Raw genomic sequence first — 14,234 nt, forward strand, 5'->3', positions numbered from 1 at the left:
GTCGACCGTGAAAATGGCGCAAAAACTCTAATTTTGCATTAAAATATCATATCAGAGGGAACATGAAATACATATGATTGGACTTCATCTTCATCAAAACCTACCGCGAACAAAAACTTTAACCTGACGCGGGACAGACGGACGAATAGACGAACAGACGGACGGACGAACTGACGCACATACCAGGAAACATTATGCCCATGAATAGCGCAAATAATTGATTAACCACACGAAAAAACTGTAAAGTAAAAGATAGCGAACTATTGCTGTATAACAGATAATTATGAAGACGAAATGCGCCGCATTTTGTATTGAAAGATGTTATCAACATACCAGTATTACATGTTATCCCGGTATACCCCGTATCACATGTACACGAGAATCCGGTTCGTAGGTTGATACATTTTCCATGTCCACTGCATTGATTTGGTAAACAATCTGTCACAAAAGAAAATACCAAAATACTCATTCAACAAGTAAACCGTTTATAAAAACGTTTAATTAAGGGTAATCATATCCCATGTTAGTCCTTTTGAAATGGATTCAAGTATGGTAATATAATGCGTATGATACATAATATTATTATACGCATTTTTATAGAACTTTATTCTGTATCTTGCAATTCAGTGCTATTGCTATAACTTCATAACCGTCACATTTCGATTCATTCGTATCTTTTAAAAAGGATTAAACTGATTAAAAAAGAATAGATAAAATATACCTTTAGAGTATAGAATATACCTTGAAACTGCAAATAGATTAAAAGCAAAACAAACCGAACCAAAACTCGATGAGTAACTCAGTGTTAACATGAATATCAATAATATGGTCATTTTTATAAATTTCCTGTTTACAAAACTTTGAACTTTTCGAAAAACTAAGGATTTTCCTATACCAGGCATAGATTACCTCAGCCGTATTTGGTACACCTTTTTATAATTTTAGATCCTCAATGCTCTTCAACTTTGTACTTGTTTGGCTTTATAAATATTTTGACATGAGCGTCCCTGATGAGTCTTATGTAGAGTAAAAGGGCGTCTGGCGTACTACATTATAATCCTGATACCTTTGATAACTAATTACTCATTGTAAGATCATTACTAGGCATTGGTATGGAATTGTTGTTGGAACAAGTTAGACACGTCTAGATCAATCAATAACAAAAATCAACAGACTAAAAGATAAAAAAAAACACCAGCATGCAAAACGTAACATAGACTTGGCAAAACGAACCCAACCAAACTTGGTGGTGATATCATATGCTTTGGAAGGGTAAGCATATCTTTATATGTGGCACCCGTAGCGTTGCACATAGAAGTACAAGCCCAGTGCCTAGTTTCATTTAGTATGTAGTTTTCGGGGAAAACATAGAAATAAGGATATGATGTCCCGGTCTTAAGTATTGCAAAGCTACAAAACAATACTTATGTATGTGTATTTAACGAGGAATTAAGAAATGATTGTAACGAAATTCCTGACCACATATAACTATTGGTAAGTTGAAACCAAAATTTCACATAGACAAGGGTAAACCTAACCAGTTGGACTTATAAAACCAGGTTTAACCAACCATCATCTACATAAAATGTTTGTACCAAGTCAGGAATAAGACTGTTGTGTTCCGTTCATTTTGTTGCTTTTTTTTCAAATCGAGTGTATTTTTGTTAATACTTTTCCATACAGGTTGTAAGGATTAAACCTGAGTGAAACATTCCAATGTGAACCTTCTTTTGTCATTTAAACTATAAGCCTGGTACCTTTGATACCAATTTATACCCCTATGTCGATGCCACTGCTTGTGGACGTTCCGAGTGTATCACCAGTCAAGTAGTCAGTACTTTGTTGTTGACGTGAACATGAATTACTGTGGATTCATTTATTTTCCTGGGTACCAATTTTCGTGGATTGATGAAAACTTGCATATTCGTGGATATGTTAATTCGTTGTTTTGGCAAATTTTGTATACAATCCTTTAGAAAATCTGTATTTCGTTGAACATTTAAATTCGTGGTTCCCCTGTTCCCACGAAATCCACATAAATTGGTATCCAACGAATATTAATGAATCCACAGTATATGGTAATTTTGTAAAAAATAAATTGCAAAACTATGAACGAATTGAAATACTAAGTATTTATTATCCCAGGTATAGATTTACCTTTGTCGTTTTTGACACAACGTTAGGGATTGTATGTCCTCAATGCTCTTCAAATTAATACTTTTTTGGATGTTTAACTTTTTATTTATTTAAGCGTCACTGATATTTAAACATATTATTTATAGTAGAATGGGAAACAAGTTATTGCAACTTATATTAATTCTTTTCCACTTTGATGGTGCGAGTGCTGCCTTGAAGTGGCATTAGCCAGCTCTTTTATCGAAATAACTAGAGGCTCTCAAAAGCCTGTGTCGCTCACCTTGGTCTATGTGCATATTAACAATGCACACAGATAAATTCATGACAAAATGGTGTTTTGGTGATGGTGATGTGTTTGTAGATCCCTCTTTACTGAACATTCTTGTTGCTACAATTATCTCTATCTATAATGAACTTGGCCCAGTAATTACAGTGGAAAATATTTTGTAAAAGTTTACAAATATTTACAAAAATTTATGTAAATTGTTAACAATTGACTATAAAGAGCAATAACTCCTTTAGGGGTCAATTGATAATTTTGGTCATGTTTGACTTATTTGTAGATTTTATTTTGCTGAACATTATTGCTGTTTACAGTTTATCTCTATCTATAATAATATTCAAGATAATAACCAAAATCTGCAAAATTTCCTTATAATTACTAATTCGGGGGCAGCAACCCAACAACAAGTTGTCCGATTTGTCTGAAAATTTCAGGACAGATACATCTTCACCTGATAAACAATTTTACCCCATGTCAGATTTGCTCTAAATGCTTTGGTTTCAGAGATATAAGCCAAAAACTACATTTCACCTCTATGTTCTATTTTTAGCCATGGCGGCCATCTTGGTTGGTTGGCTGGGTCACGCCACACATTTTTAAACTAGATACCCCAAAAATGATTGTGGCCAAGTTTGGTTAAATTTGGTCCAGTAGTTTCAGAGGAGAAGATTTTTGTGAAAGATTACAATTATACGAAAAATTGGTCAAAATTGACTATAAAGGGCAATAACTCCTTAAGGGGTCAACTGACCATTTCGGTCATGTTGACTTATTTGTAAATCTTACTTTGCTGAACATTATTGCTGTTTACAGTTTATCTCTATATATAATAATATTCAAGATAATAACCAAAAACAGCAAAATTTCCTTAAAATTACCAATTCAGAGGCAGCAACTTAACAACGGGTTGTCTGATTCATCTGAAAATTGTAGAGCAGATAGATCTTCACCTGATAAACAATTTTATCCCATGTCAGATTTGCTCTAAATGCTTTGGTTTCAGAGATATAAGCCAAAAACTACATTTCACCTCTATGTTCTATTTTTAGCCATGGCAGCCATCTTGGTTGGTTGGCTGGGTCACGCCACACATTTTTTAAACTAGATACCCCAAAAATGATTGTGGCCAAGTTTGGTTAAATTTGGTCCAGTAGTTTCAGAGGAGAAGATTTTTGTGAAAGATTACAAATATACGAAAAATTGGTCAAAATTGACTATAAAGGGCAATAACTCCTTAAGGGGTCAACTGACCATTTCGGTCATGTTGACTTATTTGTAAATCTTACTTTGCTGAACATTATTGCTGTTTACAGTTTATCTCTATCTATAATAATATTCAAGATAATAACCAAAAACAGCAAAATTTCCTTAAAATTACCAATTCAGAGGCAGCAACCTAACAACGGGTTGTCTGATTCATCTGAAAATTGTAGAGCAGATAGATCTTGACCTGATAAACAATTTTACCCCGTCAGATTTACTCTAAATGCTTTGGTTTTTGAGTTATAAGCCTTTGGGCCAGGTGAGATAAAAAAAAAAAAGGGTGTATTTCACGTGCAAGAGATAAGGCTCTCTCTTAACACGGGTCAGCCATTTATCGTTCCCTTCCGACGGACTATCATCGCGACCATACTCGCAAATGGTGTCAAGGGATAGGCAAAAATTCAGTCCATGAAATTCTTCCCCGGAGCTGGGATCGAATTAGGAAACCTTGTGTTAGTAGACTGATGTACTTACTACTACACCACAGCTAGCGTCACTAATGAGTCTTATGTAGACGAAACACGCGTCTGGTGTATCAAATTTTAAGCTTGGTACCTTTGATTAATATTAACATAAAAAGAGATAGTAAAGAATACTGTTTTAACAGCTTTACAAAATGAACAGTATTTTTTCCTTTTTATAAAACAATTAAGATTGTTGGCTATATATTTGTAATTAGTTAAGAATGCTGACAGAGTGACAAAGATTTTATATTTTGTCATTCAAACCAAATGGGTTAAATTTGATAATTATAAGGTTGAAGATGATTAAATTGTATTCTGTTTTGTGTGAAACATGTTATGCACACCAAATTCATTCAATTAAACAAGTTATTGTTTATCCATCATCATTTTTAATTTTCCTTATTGCCCTCATGGTGTTTTTTCTTTCTTGAAAGCATATTTCATGCATTGTACTGCTTGTTCTTTTGTTTTCTATGTTGTGTATTTCTGACATGATATCGTATTTAATTTTTAATTTCACTAACGAAATTAAAATTGCTTGAATTTTTTTAATTTCATTATGTTTTCATTAGTTTCTTTAACGGAGAAGTAAAAACGATGTTCACTCAAAGATGAATAATTATTATGCATATAATTCTGATATAGATTATTCCACTCACGTTCACATGGTAACCACTGGTTATTCTTTGGACAGTAGCAAACTCCTTTTACGCAATATCCGCCTTTCATGCATGAAACATTATGGCAAGGATCATCTGGTCAAAGATAAATATTCGTTTAGTTTTTGGTTATTTGCTTTAATTTTTTGTTTTGTTTGTTGGTTATTTTGTTATCATATGAATGTTACAGTTAGTCGAATTATGTGACAGAGAGGTAAACATATATTTATATAGAAGCAATATCAAACAGTGGTTAGTTGATGGTACTGTATTGATGAAAACGAGTCTAAAATTCTTGTGAAATAATGGAAAGGAATTCAAACGAACGTCTAGAAAAATATTTGTAATTTTATGAAAACTAAAAAAGAAACAGTAAAATTGACACATTTAATATGACCATGTGAACATGCATGAATTTATCTTAATTATGTATAGGAGTTCTCCTCCTTTGAAAAAAATGTTTTACCAATTTTGTTATGAAAACAGTATTGTTCAGCAAAAGATAAATTTGAAAAACCGAGAAAATAACCAGCAAAATAACGGCCGAAAGTAAGTAAAACAAAAATGTCATGTTGTCACAGTGGTAAATGTATATGTTATCAACTTGTTTATTATTATTGACTAATTTGATTCGTTTAGTATCTCACATATCATACATTGTAATGTACTTTCAAAGGTTTAAAACGACTTAAATAAAAGTCATAATGCGCAGTTATTTTAAAATATAAAAAAATGGATATACTTTGTGGATTTTATGAAATTGTTTGGGAACTGTATACGTTTCATCTATTATTTTCCAAAATGTTTGTCAAATACATATTCAGCTGTACACACACAAAAAAGGGAAATGCAATAACAATCAATATGTTGTTATTGTCAAAAAGACAATATGCTATCTATAACATTCAACAAGATAAAATAAAATATAATGCACTGACGATTTTTGATACATACATTGTATATGGTAGAAAATTGATAAGATCACAATGTTAAATTTCTTTGAGATCTATACAGGACATATCAACTCAATGAAGTATATCAACCTCTGACTTCGTCCTCAGTCAACATACGTCTTTCAGTTAAATATATCATTGTATCGACCGCACAACATTGCTCATATTCCGTTAAAAGATGACCGAAGGATACCAGAGGGACAGTCAAAATCACAAATCCAAAATAAACTAATAACGCCATGGCTAAAATATAAAAAGACGAACAGACAAATAATAGTACAAAAAACACAACATAGAAAACAAAAGAATAGGAACACGAACTCGGTTCAAATTTGGTAGATCAGATTCGTGATAAAAAGGAAAGTGGATTGAAGTTACGACACAAAGAACATATCAGATATTATCGTAAATACCGCACACTTGACGTTTACAATGTACCGCGCTTTATGTAACGTCACGTCACCTTGACGTGTTATTAGGCTTTCCTAATACATCTATCAAATAGTCAAGACGTCTTTTATTTCTATCATCCACTTTATGATGTTATGGTGCCGTGACCAGGATGGAAAATGAATACGAAGATGAAAGCCGTCCGAGCGGGACACAAAGGTGCAGTAACGAAACTCCTAAAGAAATTTGAAGAAATCAACAAAGTTCCGAAGCGGACTACAAGGAAATTTCAACATTATTAGAAGTAGTCACTCAGAAGAAAAGAACTTTAGAGATTATCAACGAAAAGATATTAGAGCAAACTTCGGATGAAGATGTAGCAGTGGGAATACAGGAATCAGATGAGTACATGTTCAATTTAGAATATAAATTACGGCAAGTTACAAAATTAACAAAGTCAGTTCAAAATCAGAGTTTACCCGCAAATGAACAAATCTCATTGAATTTGAACCCTTATGCCGATAGTTTTACACAATCGGTTCCATCTACATTTATTAGTCAACCTTCAACATCAGCAATCCAACAATATACGCATAGCTCAAATTCACGCACAAAATTTAAACTACCTAAAGTCCCTTCTACAAAGCCGTTGTCGAACAAATCAATGTAGGAGGAGACGGACTAGCAAGATCTGCCGTCATACGGACCAGAAATGGACTAACATCGCGTCCGATCACAAAACTGTACCCACTTGAAGTTAGTATGAATAGCTATGATGACAATACAGACTGTGCAGTTAAAACCTGTCGCAAAGCTAAAATGGTCGCCATGGGGAAGATAAAGAAATAGACTAAGTGAATTATACAAAAATTTTAAATGTGTTAATAGCGAGATTCAATTTAGTTTTTCATGGACATTAATTCATTTGAGAAATGCTTAAAGTTTTCAGTTATTTTATTTTCTTAATGGTTAAATTCAATGTTTTTTTTTTTGTTAATTTCACTTTTGTGCTGCCCCCAGCATATCGTAAATACCGCATACTTGACGTTTACTATGTACCGCGCTTTATGTAACGTCACGTCACCTTGACGTGTTACTAGGCTTTTCTAATACATCTATCAAATAGTCAAGACGTCTTTTATTTCTATCATCCACTTTATGATAGATATAAACTGTGAAACGGTTATTTCATAACGGCCTACCAACTCGTGATGGCGTCCGTAAAATTTACGAAGGGATAATTTCAAATTCACCATTTGAAAATCCTGGTTTAATAGCTTCCTTGTGAGCAGAAACCATCTATCAAGAAAATCATGATAGGAAATACAAGTTCGGGAGTATTGTATCAATTGGTAGATATATACTCTGTATGCAGGCAATGCTGCTACATAGAAAAGGGAAGTTCACAATTGGGAAGCTGAAATCATCTCATAATTCGTAAAATTTTGTTTTCAACCGACCCTTATTGTCAATTTCTAGATGTAAGTCAAGATATGAGGCCGACTTAACTGTATCTGTTGTCTCCTTTATTTCTATCTCTTTAAATTGATTCCAAAAAAAAGGAAAATTACCAATTGAAATGTCAATGTTTTCATTATAGAACCTCTTGATGAATTTACGTTGGAGTTTTTTTTTTTAATACTTGTTCGTACACATATTTTTTTCCGGCCCATTATTGTAGTTTGAATAAAACCATTGGTTTCATCCTGTGAATTTACACATATTGGTTTCCGGCCCATTATTGTAGTTTGAATAAGACCATTGGTTTCATCCTATGAATTTGTTTTGCTTTTTTTCATACACTGTAATGGACCAACGAAATTACGGCAAATTAGAGTCGAACATGCGTCTCTTTTGTCGCCAATTGTATCAAATACATGTTATTACGCAATAATGATATGAATTCTTTTAATTATATGTTACAAAAGTTAAGCCTACTACAAATATTCTGATACGGTAAGCGAATAATGATGATAAAGTGTCGCAAATTCAATATTGGTCGAACCGAAATCGTGGACTTAAATTTGATCTTTCAAAAGTTGATATACTGCTAAAGATTATTTTATTGTTTCGTGTGAATATTTAAATGTATATACCCTGCACGTGTATATGTATTGCTTAGTCGTTTATCATTTCTTTGTGTAGCTTTTTGAGAATTATTTTATTTCACTGATATCAAAACTATTTTATTGTATAATGCATTCATATTATCAGGTCATTTTTGTCACCAATTTGTAAGAACTAGATGCACCTCTCAAGACAAATAGTTCCAATATATATATAACTCTGATATAGATTATTGTACTCACTTTCACATATCTCCCACTGAGTATTAGGGTGACAATAGCAAACTCCATATAAACAATATCCCCCTCTTGTGCATGAAACACCATGACAAGGATAATCTGATAAAACAAAAATATGTTTTGTTTTAAGTTATTTTGTTTTTGCATGTTCTTTGTTTTTCTTTTTTTTTTTGTAAGTATATATGAATATGAATATGAATATAAGTATAATTGTATGAATACCAGTATATGAAACATAGATAAAACTATATAAAAGCACTTGCATCTGCAACCATTGGATTGGTTCCTTTAAGTATTTTGAATGTTCGAGGACTTATAACAAATTCATTGAGTGTCCGCCTGTCATGTCATTTTATCATATTATAACTAGATTGAACAAAAATTGTATAAATTATTTAAAGCACACAAACATAAAAAATCGAAATAAAATGAAATGAAAAAATAAAAAAAAAGAAAATATGAATTTCATGGTCGACGGAAGATGATGTTGATCAGAGACCGGAACGAGTTTACGTCTGATGTCTGTCATATTTCCTCAAAAGATCTTTTTTGGGTCCGTTTGTTTTCCCAGTTTAACTATTTCAGATTTTTCATGTTGGGGTCTTTTAAATCCGACTATACACTATTGATTTTTTATACAGTTGCCTATTATTACTTATACACATTTGGAATTAGTTGGATAGTGGATTGTTTTCACATTTGCTTTTATACCACATCTTGTTCTTTATTTTTCTCTATGTATCAATCAAAAATGATCTTGGTAATTGAAACAATATGGTAGAAATTAACAAACGAATATGCAAATCTGAATTCAGCAGAGAAACACAGAAAAAAGTCAAATGTGTCGATTTTCCTCTCCTGAATAACGGCTTATGCTCATTATATGTTTATGCGTCCATACATGCTTTGAGTATGATAAACAAGATACATTTAGTTTTGATGTCGTCGATTTTTATTTTCGGAATAACAACTTATGCTTCATTTGTTAAAAACAAATGTGAAGGTTTTGTAAAATATTCATATGAGGATATATTTATCATTTTTTGAAAGAAATCATGAACCACACCCGATAATGATACAAAAAAGAAAAATATTGTACATGAAAGACTCAAGACATATGCTCAATTATTATTTTTTGTAATTTTTTTTAGATCAATTACTGGGATCAACCTGCCATTGTTTTCTTAAAATGTGCTGTACGAAGTCAGGAAAATGGCAGTTGTTAACTTGCAGTTAGTTTTTGTGTGAGTTGCATCGTCGTTTGTTTTTGTTACACTTCAGTGTTTCTGTTGAATCGTTGTTTTCCTATTATAGTTGATGTGTTTTTCTGTTATAGTTAATGTGTGTCCCTCGGTTTTAGGTTGAGACCTGGATTTGTTTTCTCTCAATCGATTTATATGACTTTCGAACGTTGACTTACAGTTTTGACACTGATCACCTGAAAATCCAGTTGTACAAGAGCAATGTCCGTCATTACAAGATCCTCCATTTTTACAAGTTATACCAGCACATGTATTATCTAAAACACGATATAAACTTATTTGGTATTTATTAAAGAGAACACATATCATGCATACAACTATAAGGTATCAAATTAGACGTTTTAACGCAACAGGAATGTTAGTGATGTACAAAAAAACAAACAAGCAGAATTCAAAGATCAAGAGTGAAAAAATGACACAAAATTAAAAATATATATACTTGCAGATACAACATCAAATAAATGTAATGAATCATAATTCTCATGATAGTAATTATATAATACTTTACCAGTATTTTTTCCAAAAATACAAAATCCATACACACAAAATCCACCATTGTGACACACCTTATTGTGACATGGATCCCCTCAAGAAAATAAAAGAAGTATAAAATATTCATATAGATATGAAATTGAAAATAGAAGTGGGGAATGTGTCAAAGAGACAACAACCCGACCATAGAGCAGACAACAGCCGAAGGTCACCAATAGGTCTCTAATGCAGCGGGAAACTCCCGCATCCACATGCATCCTTCAGCTGGCCCCTAAACAAATGTGTTTACTAGTTCAGTGAAATATACATCTCTTATGCAGATGGTGAGTATTTGTTAAAGTTATAATTATGTGAGATAATGATGTTAGTTTATTTGTTTTGTGTTAATTGAACATTTTTATTAGATTGGTTCAAATGAATTAAATTGATTTCTCAGTTTGAAAATTATTTTCACTTCTTTGACGTCATACAAGAATAGTTGTTGTTAAGTCTTTCTCGATGAAATCGCATCAAAGCAAATTGTGATTGTGTAGAAAAAGATATAGTTCACTACATTTTTCTGCATTAATCCCATTAAAAAGATTCATTATCAATGTAATAAAAACATTAACTTTAAAATTAAAACATAGGAAAACTCGTGATCACTGTAAATAATAACGCTGGCTGAATATACTAATCATGAATTTGAAAAGGCAATTTTGCAGGCAAAATGGTGATGATATTTAGTCAATTATTTTGACGACCGGACTAAATACTCTTTTCGGTACACAGTTGATAATTTTCGATTTCAGTAGAGATATCAATATCTAGAGAGAAATAAACCGTTGGTTCTTAACCTATGCATACGAGTTTCAACTCTCCATTGTTACGATTTTCCAATAATTTCTCCATCTGATTGAATTGGAAGTTGTTCCTGTGTAATGATAACTGCTCCTTATTCCCGTTATTATGTTAATTAATACATGTAAACATAAGGAAAGCAGCAGCCGCCTGTATGTATATTTGTATATAATTATCCTTGTTATTCTATATTTGCATGAAATATTAAATTTGAATTTGACTTACATTTTCCACAATGTGGACCGTAGTACTGGGGTTAACAAACACAGTTGCCATCTTCACAATGTCCACCATGCAGACAAAATTGAGTAATACAAGCCAAACCACCTATGGATATAAAATTTTGTAAGTTTTAAAAGATTTTATAAAAGGAAGCTTACCATGAACAATGTTTTATAAAAGAATGCTTACCATGAACAATGTTAATGACGGTCCCCTGGTATCTTTCGTCCCTCTTTTACAGTTGGTGTCTTATTTTCAATTTTCAAACAATGTCTATGGAAGAAAGCATGTTCATAACGCCAATAGATGACTTTGCTTTGTGGGAATAGAATCATTTAAGAATATTCGACACAAAATATATGATATGAAATATTTTTCAAGTAAAATAAATGCTTTACAAAACACGAAGCTATTTTATGTAGTTCAGAATAAAAAAATAAAGTTTACTACGCCCGTTATATTATGTTTAAGTTTGACAACTGCTATTATATAATCATACCATCAAGCAAAAACATCTTCTCTTTCACATTTACACCTGCAAATGTAAAAGTAGAATACAGCTGGGGTGTGTAATTTTTCCCCACCTCTTGTTTTATCATTTGTACTGCCAATTTATACTTTATGTATTGATGGTCAGTATCTTTGGATTAAATCAACAATTAAAACATTGAATGTTTAATACAAATATGAATGACACTGAATTTATTATAAAAGTATATGTTTTCTGATTTCATACATATGTTTGTACTTTATTTGGATTTTTTTTGACTTTTTTGGATTCGAGCGTCACTGATGAGTCTTTTGTAGACGAAACGAGGCGTATAGAGTAAATACAAGTTTAATCCTGGTATCTAAGATGCGTTTATGCATGTTATATAGATAGTAGGAAAATTATCACTTTCTTTTTTTTTACACTGGTTGGTAATAGACAAAACCTAAAGACAAAAACCGAATTCTGTTAATCGACACATTTTATATTTTTTTTTTGCTGTTTACTTTTGCTTACCGGAACAGTTGTTTTCACAGAAGCCATTTTTTCGTCGTACCCATATTTGCGTTTTAACATCAAAGTTCTGTAAATCAAGTAAACATTTGAGTCAGGAAACTAGTTTGCATATTCTTGATTTCTTGATAACTTGCTTGCTTGATTGATAGTCGGTGTTTTGCCGCTGCTTTGAAGCGCCACTTTTGTGCTATTTCGTGACGGCAAGTTTTTATTGATGGAGGAAGCCAGAGTGCCGAGAAAACCACTGAGCTTCGATAGAAAAATTTGCAATCCTACTCAATTAAGATTGGAGTCGAGCGCACCCGCACGAGCAGGATTCGAACTCACAGCCTCAGTGTTGACACGCTGTGATTGCAGTAGTAGACTCTCTTAGACTACTTGGCCTCCGAAGCCCAACATGCTAACTTGAATATGGTTTTCAAAATCGTTTTATTGTCTTTCATTGTTAAGAAAAACAGACAATTTGTTCAAAACCATGTAAAAGTAAAGCGAAATGTACCAAATAGACATGAAAACTCATGAGTCGAAAAAGAGCTATCAATGCCATAATGAAAACAAAACCAAACAAAAGACGACAAATGCCAAACGACATTATGCAAACATGACATAGAAAACTAAAGACTGAGTAACACTATCCCAACACATGAAAAACCAACCATGGGTAGTCTAAGGGAATTAAAACTTTGTCGAAACCTTTAGTGAACATTTCTGGATAAATTAGTATTTTGATTATGGAGGACACTTTTGTTAATTGTTTTATCAATATTGGTACGCGTGTTGACTTGATAATGTTTTAAATGAATATTTAAAAAAAAAACGTTTGCACACATCAGAATCGATATCGGATCAATTTGTATCTATCGTTCAGCTATCGTTACATTTGTACATTTGAAATCTTCATATCTGTATATTATGAGAAATTCTCAATTTTGTGCATATCCTATGTTCTGAATAATAAGTGTGAAAATTATGTTCTATCATTTATTTTTACTAAAAACATCTTTAAAAGAATAGATCCATATTGATGTAAATACACACAGGCATTTTCGTGTCACACCGGACGTTTCCACATTCGACGAAATTTACAAAAAAAACCACATCAAAAGTTAACATTTCACACACCTATTCGTTTTGTAATTTTTTACAGCACGGGGTCGATAAACACCTCAATCCAACAGTATTATTATCACAGAATTCAATACTTTTTTATTAATACGATTAATGACATACTTCTCTGTTAAATTGATCGAGTTATAAAGAAAACTAAGGTTTCAAATCAGGTAAAGTTGACCTTACATTAATACGGCTATGAACGTTAGGACCTTTTTGGTTATATATCTTCTTCAGTTCTAATACATCCTTCACTTTCAAACATTTCACTTTGAGCGTTCCTGATGAAGCTTATTCCAGAAAAGAGTTTGGAGGCTGTGTTTACGGGGGATAATAAACGTACAAAATTATTAAATAAATGAAGAAATAAACATATAGATAAATTATTAATTAAAATGATCAAAATAGATAATAATGAATCTGTTTATATTACTTCGTTACAAACTGTAACTTACCAAAGATTCCGAACTAGCACGAACACTAATGAGATGTTCTTCGTCGACTTTCTTTATCAAACCAGTAAACATTAAATCATCTTTTACATCAGTACAATTGTGCTTCATTTCTTTCAATGTCCAATACTCTAAACATTTCATTGAGTCATTGGGTAAAAACGCACATGGATAATTTTCTACCGCAGCATAACAATGTACTAGATTGACAACAAAAATCCACAATAAAAACATTCTCTAGTTGCGTCTGTAAATAATTAAGATGAATAAAATTTGAAAATATGCAACTGTTATATATTTTTTCTTTCACCACTTATTTGCCAAAAATAATGGATGTGCATATCATAGTGTCATATCATCTCTCTCTCTCTCTCTCTCTCTCTCTCTCTCTCTCTC

General features: G+C 32.2%; 2 long non-coding RNA genes across 2 annotated transcripts in view; both read right to left on the minus strand.

Annotated features, from left to right (window-relative positions):
* Window positions 1–333: 333 nt before the first annotated feature.
* Window positions 334–11,806, minus strand: LOC139501488 (uncharacterized). Its single transcript, XR_011658582.1, has 7 exons — window positions 11,770–11,806; window positions 11,274–11,375; window positions 10,225–10,302; window positions 9,875–9,973; window positions 8,458–8,553; window positions 4,806–4,901; window positions 334–438 (listed from the first exon to the last, which is right to left on the minus strand). It is a non-coding gene; the product is annotated as an uncharacterized lncRNA (long non-coding RNA).
* Window positions 11,807–12,274: 468 nt separating this feature from the next.
* The window catches only part of LOC139500640 (uncharacterized), a 2,629-nt gene continuing 669 nt past the window's right edge, over window positions 12,275–14,234 (minus strand). Inside the window, exons 2-3 of the long non-coding RNA XR_011658323.1 lie at window positions 13,842–14,085; window positions 12,275–12,343 (exon numbers count right to left, since the gene is read on the minus strand). This is a non-coding gene — a long non-coding RNA (uncharacterized lncRNA). The remainder of the gene's footprint in view (window positions 12,344–13,841; window positions 14,086–14,234) is intronic.

This window comes from Mytilus edulis, chromosome 13 (genome assembly GCF_963676685.1).
Source record: "Mytilus edulis chromosome 13, xbMytEdul2.2, whole genome shotgun sequence".
In the NCBI taxonomy this organism is placed as follows: Eukaryota; Metazoa; Mollusca; class Bivalvia; order Mytilida; family Mytilidae; genus Mytilus; species Mytilus edulis.